At 42.8% G+C, this 11,065-nt stretch overlaps 1 protein-coding gene across 3 annotated transcripts in view; it reads left to right on the plus strand.

Moving 5' to 3' along the window:
- TAOK3 (TAO kinase 3) overlaps positions 1-11,065 on the plus strand; it is a 243,206-nt gene that overhangs the window by 226,632 nt on the left and 5,509 nt on the right. The gene's annotated exons all lie outside the window — the stretch shown is intronic.

Raw genomic sequence — 11,065 nt, forward strand, 5'->3', positions numbered from 1 at the left:
CTCCCTAATAGCACTGAAAGAATAAGGTTCTATTCAGTAGCACATGCCTTTCTCCCATTCACTACACCATTGGGGAAACCTCAGTATTCTGATCACTCCATAATCCCATTGGTAAGAAAACTCCCTCTGTTGTGCAATGTGCCAATTCATTCACCCCCTCTCCTGTGCATTTTTTGTCCAAAACTTCCATAAAGGTTGCCCAATGTGCTAAGGTCTTCCATTACTGGCTTTTTTTTTTTCTTTTTTACTATTCTGTGGAAATCACTAGAACATGTAACTTGTCTGTGTGCTATCTCTTGCTCTCACCTTTTCTTCAAAGGTGCCCATGCCTTTGACATCTTCTATGCCAATTCTTCCATGCCCAGTTTCTGGATAAGAGGCTGCTTATGCCCATTGCATATCTTTCCATTGTCTTGTTGGTAACCTGAAATTTTGCTTCTTCAGAGAACATAGCATTCCTTGATTAAAATTACTGGGGCATCCCTGGAACATGCAGGTGTTTAAAAAAAAAATTGTGCTTGGGTGACAGGAAGAAGCTGGGGATCACTGAAATACTATGTCATTTCCCAAATACAACCTGCCATGCCATGCTCCTTCTGTTCAATTCTGGACCCACCTTGTGCATCTGCAGTGCTGGTCCAGTATACTAACGGAATAAATGATCAGTAATCTGGCCATCTAACCATAGTTCATAATCTGGGAAATGGGCATTCTTTTTCTACTTGGTTTTTCTGATATGCCTAGCTAGACCTTTCTCTTTTGCCATGTGTCCAGTAAAATAGAAACAGCCATAGAATTCTACATTCTAGAGTAGAGGTATCAAATTTGCAACCCACATGAGCAGCTAGAACCAAATTATAAATGTAATTAGGAAATGTTAAACAAAAATACAGTATGACATGATGTAAATTTGTGGTTTTCAAAGTCAAAATGCAGCTATAGGAATCCATTTGTATTGGAATTTGATAGCACTGCTCTAGAACAGAAATCCTTCACCTTTCTGGGGTCATGGGACCCTTTGGCAATCTAGAGAAGTCTTCTCAGTCTTCCCTTTAAGTTCATGGAATTCAAGTTAAGAATCCCTACTCTGTGAGGAATCCCTCTTCCATCTGGACTTTGTTCAGGATATCTTCCGTGACAGTAGTGAATGCTTTTGGCAAAGATGTGTGGTTGATGCTTCATTTAATAGTGAGAATCAAAGGATCATTGAACAAAGTCACCTCTGCAGAGTTGCAGCTATCAGTGAATCTTGTATGATGTTACCATACTCAGGAGAGATGTCTCATTGAAGAGGAGCCATATTCACCATTTGCTCAATGATATGAGATAGTGGGCATTCTTTTAGTATATGACTTGAGCTATATTGCCATTGATATTCCCTCTGACTCAAATTCTATGAGACCAAATACGTTCTTTTTTTAAAAAAATCAACAAACATTAGATCAAATAGGATTTTATATTTCTTCTACCTCTCGGCAAACTTTGTAGCTGTGAAGCTATCTATTATCTGCTAGAGAAAATTATCTGTGAAAACTGCCTGCTCCTTTGTCTTACTTCCATCAGGAATTCCTCTGATGTTTGCATAGCTTATTCTTAGGAAAACTTTATAGAAATGAGAAAGCAGGCCTAGGGATTGCTAATTGCTCATATTATCTCAGTTGCCTTTTGGAATAAAAAAAAAAAATTAAGTATCCTCTATGACCTTTTGCATTCTAAAGGAATTTTGCTGTCTTTGAGATTTCTCAAAAGGTAATCTCCCCAAAAGCTGATTCCTCCAGCCCAGATCTTCTCTGCATGTACGTGGTCAGAACTCTTGTCAGCTTCATTTTCTTGAGTGCCCTTTTCCTTTCTTGAGATAGCCCACCAAGCACTGAAGGGTTAGAAGCCAAACATGTCCACCAACTGTTGCTTGTGGTAAGATTCAATCACCAGAGGAACACTTCTACTTTTCATCAGTCAGTTGTCCACCATCCAGTTTCATCTATAACTGTTCTTGGCATTATTGGGCATCGTTTGGTCTTGTTACAAGCTTTGTGCAGGCTCGTTTTCCCTTCCACCATTTTGTGAGGGCAATGTTGTTAAGAATTTTCCCTCATCATCCCCCTTAGTGCTTTATAGATGAGCTTATATTCAAAATCGGTGTTGCCCTCAGCAGCTGTAGCGTTTGACTTAGCAAGGAGATCACAAGTTTGTTTGCTGAAGAGGTCTTTGCATTCTTTTACTTTCCTCATAGTGATTGCTTTATATCAATAAATTCAACAAAAGTTTCAACAAACCTTTCTGCACCAGGCAGTGGCCCAGGGGCTTAAGATTCAAAGATGCCAGTGAAATAGTCCTTGCTCCCAAGGACTTCTGGGGAGATGCTGCTTGTACCCAAGTAAGTACAGACAAGAGAATTTCAGGAGGGGGAGAACATTAAAAATTGGTTGGATAAGGAAAAGTTTCATGGAGCTGAGTATCAAATATAAGAATTCTGAGTACCCCAGATAAGGTTTCCAGGCATGGGAGACATTGTATGTAACTTCAGAGGCGGGAAATGTAACATTGAGCTTGGAGACCAGGTAAGAGGAGGCCAGTTTGACTGGAATGGAAAATGCATGAAAAGGAATAACTTAAGATAACGTTAGAAAAGAGGGGTGGGGAACAAGAGCATCTGAAGGACCAGTCTGAGCTTTGATTTTACCATTGAGTCAGTAGGGAGGTTTTTGAGCAGAAGGGTGAAAGAGTGGCATGGTTAGACCGGTGCCTTGGGAACGACAATGGCAACAGTACAAGACTTGGAGAGCATCCAGAATCTAATGTAGCCAGCTAGGTGGTGGGTGCAGTGGAGAGTGTGTTAGACTTGGAGTCCAAAGGACTCGGGTTTGGATCTGACCTCAGATTCCTATCAGCCACATGACCTGGAGCTCCAAGGTCCTCAGCTAGAAAATGAAGATTGTAATAATCCCTGTAGCAACTACCTGGCAGGGTTGTTGTGAAGACCAAGGGATATAAAATAAAAGCTTCAGGAGACTAGAAGCGCCTGGAGACCTTGGGGACACCAAGTACAAAGTGCTTTATGATCCTACCACAAGGGCAGTCATTGTCACTGCTGTTACTGTCATCATCATTGTTTGTTGTTACCACTTCTGTTATTCTCTTGGAAGCTGTGTGGAGAGCAGATTAGGGTCGGGAGAGCCTAGAGCATGAGAGATCAATTTAAGTAAGAGGTTATTACAGTAAAGAGTCCAAGTGAGAGAGAATGTGGTCCTAAGCCACAGTGAGTAGAGAAAAGGGGACAGCGGCATGAGATGTTATGGAAATAGAAATGAGAAGTGGGGAGAAAGACAGACCTCAGAAGTCACTGAATCTAACCTTGGTGGTCCCTCCATGATGGGGAGGCCATCGCTTCCCAAGGGGACCCATTCTCCTTTGTGTTAGCACTCACAGAGTTAGAAGGGTTTTCTTTTGGGGGCGGGGGAGAAGGCAGGGCAATTGGGGTTAAGTGACTTGCCCAAGATCACACAGCTAGTAAGTGGGTCAAGTGTCTGAGGCCAGATTTAAACTCAGGTCCTCCCGACTCCAGGACCACCTATCTGCCCCTAGAAGGGTTTTCTTTACATCAAGTTCACCTTGTGCTCTCTGTGAATTCTACCTGCTGTGACTCCTAGTTCTGTTCCCTGAGGCTAAAGGTGACAAATCTAGTCCACCTTCAAGTCCTTGAAGAAGCCAAGGCGAGGCAAGACAGCAGGCATTGATTAAGCCCGTAATACATATCAGGCGCTGTGCTAAGTGCTGGATATATAAATAAAAGCAAGAAGAAAGGGTCTCTGCCCTCAAAGAGCATCCATTCTAGTGGGGGAAGAGAGGAGAGGAGAGAATGAGATGCAGAGAATAAAGTCTTGGAGAGTCCAGGAATAAAGGAATAAGGAAGGCTGGCCTAGGGGCCCTCCTTTAAAATGGAAATTCTGGAAGGAAATGACCCAGCTGAGGAAGGCAAGGACAAGAAGAATGCTGGAGCACAGTGAAGAAAGACACCGTCTGGAGAGTCAGAAATAGGCCCAGAGGGGAATCAAGGAATGAAGAAGCCTATTCCATCCCTCCTGAGTCTTCTTTTCTGGGGCTAACTCCCCACTTCCCTCGGTTGACCTTCATATGACAACAGGCCCTCCCTCATCCTGGTTGCATGATTCTGGGATAATAATAATAACAGCTAGCACTTGAAGTTTACAAAACACTTTACAGATATAACTTCTCATTTTATCTTCACAACAAGCCCTGGGAGGTAGATGCTGCTTTTATCCCTATTTTACAGGTAAGGAAACGGAGACAGACTCACATAGCTAGGACATGTCTGAGCCCAGATTTGAATTGAGGTCTTCCTGACTCCAGGCCCAGCGTTCTACCCATTATGTCACCTAACTGCCTGTAATGGATACCTGGGGGTTCTCAATGCCTTATCAGTGCCTTCCAAAATGTCCAAAACCGTAGCTAATTCTCCAAATATGATCTAACCAGAGTACAACAGCACTATCACCCCCTAGCCTTGGACACCACACTGTTAAAATGAAGCCTGAATTTGCATTACTAGGAAAGGCTGTTATGTCACACTACCAAGCTTTCAGGCCACAAAAAGTCCCAGATTTTTCCAGATAAACTGCTGTCTAGCTTTACCTCCATCAACTTGTCCTTGTAAAGTGATTTTTTGAGCCTAAGAGCAATTCTTTACATTGATCCAGTCAATTTCATCTTATTGTGCTTGGTGGAACTAGCCAGCAAAAACAGGGGGTCATGGATTGGGAGAACAGGGAGAGAGTCAGTCAGCTAGCACCTACGGTGTTCCAAGTGCTGTGCTAAGCACTGAAGATACAAAGTAAGACAAAAGACAGTCCCTGCCCTAAGAAACTCCCACTAATGGGGGAGAAAACAAGTAAACACATACGTAAAGGATTGGGGAAACAAAGTATAGTTCTAAAAGGACTGAGTTGTGGGACCTGGATTCAGTTGGACCTGAGGTCAAATCCGGCCTCAGACACTTAACACTTACTAGCCATGTGACCTTGGACAACTCACTTAACCCCAATTGCCCTGCCTGCCTCCTCCAAAGAGCAAAAAAATAAATAAATGAAGAGATTGGTCTTGATGACCTCCAAGCTTCCTTCTAGCTCCAACTCTGATTCTGCAATCTTATTTCCAATACCAATCAGTACATTTCTGAGCTACCTCTCTTCCTGCTATTATGTGTGCCCAAGGAATAAGAAAACAAAAAATAAAATAAAAGGAGCAATTTGCAGGGATACAGAAAGGAGAATTTCAGAGTTCAGGAGCATTAAAGTTATGCAATTATGGCTAATGGTCAGATGGCTATGGATGGCCAAGGTCAAGTGAAGATATTGGCCCTGAGAGGTGAGAAGACTGATAACTTGGGAGGTCAGGGTCTATTAAAGTGTCAGAGCAGGAAGGCAGAAGGAGAAGTGAGGAGGAAGACTGAATGAGATGTCAGATTCCTTGAGAAGTGAAGAAGAATGACACTGGTTTTATTATAGCAGCAAAGACTTAAATGGAGTGAACATCAAAGAAGGAGAGAGTACTGAGTGACAGCGACAGAGGGAAGTTCTAAAGGGAGCAGGGAAGAACAAGGAGTGAACCCACTCCTCTCTCTGAGGGGCCCAGAGTGTCAGTGTATGGGAGAGAACAGGCCACCCAAAAGAGAGAGGGCAGCCAGAAATGCTGCGGACTTGGGAGAGAATCAAGATTCCAGGAGCTACAGAAGATGAAGAGGGTGTGAGAGGAAGGGATCCAGGCTCAAGAGGAGTTTATTATTGTTTTTATTCCTAATTATATAGCTTTTTTTCAAATCCACAAAAATCTGCCTTCTCTCCTTCCCCCCACAAATTGAGAGCAAAAGGAAAACAAAACTGCTTTTAGAAATGCCTTGTTTTGCACTCTGAGTCCTTCACCTCTCTTTCTGGAGGTGAACAGCATATTTCATCATTAGTTCTCTGGGATTGTAGCAATTATGCCCTAATTCTGTCAGAGTTGTTTTTCTTCACCATGTTGCTATTGCTGTAGAAATGTTTCTCTTGGCTCTGTTCACTTTGCTGTGCATCAGTTCTTACAAATTTCTTCAGGTTTCTCTGATATCATCCCCTTCATTATTTCTTATCACGTTTATATAGTATAACTTGTTCAGGCATTCCCCAGTTTACAAGCACCCTCTCATATTCCCCTGCTTTACCCCTTCAAAAAGAGTTATATTTTTTCACTTATCTAGAGACTTCTGTTTGCCTAAGACTAATCTCTTCCACTAATTCCTCTCCCTTCTCTTCTCCCATTTCCCTGTTGGGTAAGATGGATTTTGTGCCCAAGTGTATTTGTCCTCTTCCCTTCTTTACCCATTCAGATGAGAGTGAGGTTCAAATGTCAGCCATTCCCCCCACAATCCCCTCCTTGTTTGTACAAATATCTACTTCAACACCTGGACCTTCTCAAGGGGACGTTTTTAACGGTAGAGAAGGGTTTCCATCATGCATGATGGAAAGGGAGGTCAAATTAAGGTGTAGGCTAGAAGAGAGTGGGGCAAAGATGAATAAGGATAAGGGAGAAGCATCAGGGAAAAGGGCTATTCTGTTCAGGAGACGATCCATAGAATCAGCTGGAGGCAGATGCATTGGTTTCCACAGCTTGTCACCCCGAACTCTGGAGATGAGGGGTTGGAAGTCAGTCAAAAGCATTTCCCAAGTTCTTACCATGTTCCAGGCACTATGCTAAGCCCTGAGAATACAAAGGGAAAAAAACCCAGCCCCTGCCTTCAAAGAGCTCACAGTCTAACAGAGGTGACAACATGAAAAAAAAAATAAGTATAAGACATATATAGGAGAAAGTATGTAATAATAGGATTATAAATGGGAGTTAATCTCAGAGGGAAGGCGCTACGGTGGAGGAAGGTGAAGTGCCTCCTAGAGAAAGTGGGGTTTATCTCAGTCTTCAAGGAAGCCAGGAGACAAGGTGAGGAGGGAGAGCATTTCAGGAATTGGGGACAGCCAGTGAAAATAGAGGCAGAAGGGGCGGCAAGGGGGTGCAGTGAATAGAGCACCCGTCCTAGAGTCAGGAGGACCCGAGTTCAAATCCAGGCTCAGACACTTAACACTTACTAGCCATGTGACCTTGGGCAAGTCACTTAACCCCAATTGCCCTGCCTTCCCCCCTCCAAAAAATAAAAAAAAAAGAAAAGAAAATATAGTCAGAAGATGGGAGTGTTGGGTCATAGAACAGCAAGGAGACCAGTGTAGGTATATCATAGAGTATATGGAAGAGAGAAAAGTGTAAGAAAACTGGAAGGGTTGGGAGGGACCAGGTTATAAAGAACTCTAAAAGCCAAACAAGATGTTACATTTGATCCTGGAAGTAATAAAGAGCCACTGGGATTCATTGAGTAGTGAGTTGACACAGTCTGGCATGCTTTTAGGAGGATCGGTTTGACAGCTGAGTGGAGTGTAGACTGGAGTGGGAAGAGAGCTGTGTGGGCAAATCCACTAGTGGGCAATTGCAATGGTCCAAACCAGAGATGATGAGGCCTTGCAGAATGGTGCCAGTGTCAGAGGAGAGAAAGGGGCGTGTCTAAGAGGTGTTAGGAAGATGGGATCAGCAAGACTTGGCAATCGATTGTCTATGGAGGGTTAGAGAGAACGAGGTGTCTGGAATGGCACCTAGGTTGTGAGCCTGGCTGACTGGGAGAGTGGTGATGCCCTTGATGGTAATAGAGAGGCTGGGAAGAGGGGAGGGCTTGGGAGCAAAGAAAGCGAGTTCTGTTTTAAACATGTTGAGTTTAAGATGTCTGTGGGGCATAGAGTTCAAGAAATCCAAGAGGCAGTTGGTGATGAGTGACTAAAGCTCATCAGAGAGACAAGGCCTGTATATTTAGAGCTAGGAATCGTTTGCATAAAGATGATAATTGAACCCAGATGAAAGCAGAAATTGAAGGCAGCAGGGAATTTTAGTCGATGTCTGGGTCAGTAAACACTTTCCAGTCAGGTCCTCAAGACCAGATTGATCTCATACACATTGTTAGTGCTATGGCCCCATCCCGAGATGGGAGAGGATCACACACACTCAAAGAAACCCCACATATGAAGCAAGCCCTGGTTTCCTGAATTCTTCAGTCTGCAGAAGTGAAGGCCCCCTGATACCTTTGGTGCCCTTTGGCACAGAATCTGTCTAGAGTCACTCCTTGAGGACCTGGTTCTCCTATGGTTGTGAGACATCAGTTGGTGCAGATAATAACTGGTGATGAGGTTCCCAGGGACCAGACCAACCACCCTGAGTGCTTCTTAGCCTCAAGGTGAGGCTTATTCTTAGCCTTGTCCCAAGATGGCAGAAGATAAGGGTATCCCAGATGTGGGCTAAACACTTGGCTGCTGCTATCTGCATCTCCACAGGTGGAGATTCTTCCATAGAACGGGTACCTCGAGCTTCAAGGACTCTGATTCTCCAAGAATCGACAAAAGTCTGATCAAGGGCTTTGCATTTTTCTGAGTCAATAGCTTGTTGAAGGAGGGCACTATGATCTCACATACTATCCTCATCTTCATCTCCATCCTCAATTGGTCTTCCCTTTGGCTTGTGCTCTAACCAGCCAAAGGTGTAACGATGACATAGCTATTTCTAGGGGAGACAGCATTCATTTTATTTTTTGTTGTGTTGTTCAGTGCTCACCAATGGCCAGGACCTTCTAATTCTTCTTGAAGAAAGTCAAGGCTTCAAGCCTTTGGCCTCTTAGGTTGTTTAAGACCAAACTATAGTTTCCAACATATCTTTCATCATCTTCCTCTGTGCCCACTTTTGCACTGAAGGCACTGAGTACCCAGTTCAATGTTGACTTGCTTGAGAACGTCCTTTCAATATCTTTGTAGACTTGCTTTGGAGCAATTATTGGAACATAATGATGGTCTTTTTACCCATACCCGTCACGTATGAGCCCTATAAAGCAAGGTGACCAAGGGATCCATACTTGAAATTATGCTTCTTGTTGACTTTGAACCCCAGATGAAACCAGCTCTTGTACATCCAGGTCCCAAATAGTGTTACTAGTGAATCCCCAAAAGTGATCACATTATTACATTGGACTGGAACCAATTACCATATTTTACATAATTATAACTTTCAATTGTGTGAATCCAAATATAGGTAACCACTTCTAGGGATTCATTTTTCACACAAATCAGAACCTGACTGTCTTCCCAAGAACCTATGAGCTGTCTTTCCATTTAACAATTTCTTTGCGTTCTAATTTTATTTATTATAAAAATATCCATATGGATATTATTTATTTCATCATCATCATAGTTAACATTTATATAATGCTAACAAATATGCCAGGAACTGTGCTAAGAACTTTACAATTAATATTCCATTCAAAAATAATAATAATAATAGCTAACATATATATAATATATATTATATATAATAATAATAGCTAACAATAATGCTTACTATGTTCCAGGCTCTATGCTAGGCATTGGGTATCAAAGATGAAAACAAAACAGACCCTGCCCTCAAAAAACATACATTTAATCAGGAGAGAAAACACACACATATATAGATAAATACAAAACAGATATGACTTGAGAGGGCTGGGAGATAGCCATAAGGGAAGGCTTCATGTAAAAGGTGTCAGCAGAGCCAAGTGTTCAAGGAGCCTAGGAGTCCTAAGAGGTGGGAGGAATGAGGAAGAGCCTTCCAGGCATGTACAAAAACCAGGACAAAGACCCAGAAAAAGGGGAAAGGGGTGTCAAGTATGAGGAACAGTAAGAAGTCCAGTTTGACCTTGCAATGAAGGAGTTGTGGGTGGTAAGTCTGGAAAGGCAGGTTGAGCCCAGGTCATGAAGGGACTTAATGATTGAAAGTTTTGCTGTTATATCCAACCTAAATCTGCCTCTCTCTCTAACTTCCACCCAGTGCCCCCCATTCTGTCAATGGGGGCCAAGAAAAACAGAATCTCAGAATTCTTCCTTTGGGAAGGACCTCTGAGGCCACCTACTCCAACCCATACCTGAACAAGATGTCCCCAACAAGGCCTTGAGGGGGAACCCATCATCTCCCCAGACAGCCCAGCCTTCTTTTGCATACCTCTAAATTGGTAGGAAGTGTTTTTTTTCCTTTATATCAACCTCAAATCTGCCTCAGTCTCTTCTTTTGCAGATGAAAAAGCCCAATTTTCTTTCTCCCTCTTTAGTATAGTCTTGAGGCCACTTCCTCTTCATCCTCTTCTGGACACTCTACAACCTATTGTTGCCCTTCTTAAAACTGCAGCAGGTCCATAACCCTCTCTAGTCCTGAACACTCAGCCTGTCTTATGATGAAGCTTAAAATTGCATTCACTTTTTGGGTTTGCCACATCATACAGTTGACTCACATTGAGTTTTCTATCCACTAAAATTCTCTGGTCTCTTTCACACAAATCACTGTCTGGTTAAGCCATGCCTGGTTTATACTAAGAAAGTCAAATTTTGAACCTGAGGGTAAGACCAAGATCCTAGCCTGTGCATCCCAGCAAAATCACCCACTGTATGGCTGCCCTTCTCAGCTTTGTGTGCAGACTTGATAAGCGGGTCATCTCTAACTTTATCCAAAAAAAAAAAAATCAAATGACTTCAAATTCACCAGGATGGGTGCTCCCTTCTGCCATGCAGACCAAAAGCTGTATTGGTCTTCTTACACTTTACTCCCCTCCATAGTCTGTATAATCTGGCAACACTGACCTACCTAAAGTTCTTATTCCCTCTCTCAATGCCTTTGCCTAGCTGTCTCTCTCATGCCTAGAATACTCTGCCCTCTCACTTCTGCCTTTTATTTCCTCCTGCATTCTTTCAGAACTCAGCTCACATCTCACTAGGAAGCCTTTCGCTGTCTCCTCACCCCCTCCTGGTGCCTTCCCAATTACCTTCTATACATCTGTAAACAGATCTGTAGAGAGAGTATATCTATATTTATAAATCTCTATGTAGAGAGAGAATAGATGGATAGTTGGATAGACAGACAGATAGATAGATAGATAGATAGATAGATAGATAGATAGATAGATAGA

This window comes from Petaurus breviceps, unplaced genomic scaffold, assembly GCF_028583685.1.
Source record: "Petaurus breviceps papuanus isolate PSGF00001 unplaced genomic scaffold, PetGlider_PUasm1.0 99, whole genome shotgun sequence".
NCBI classification, from domain to species: domain Eukaryota; kingdom Metazoa; phylum Chordata; class Mammalia; order Diprotodontia; family Petauridae; genus Petaurus; species Petaurus breviceps.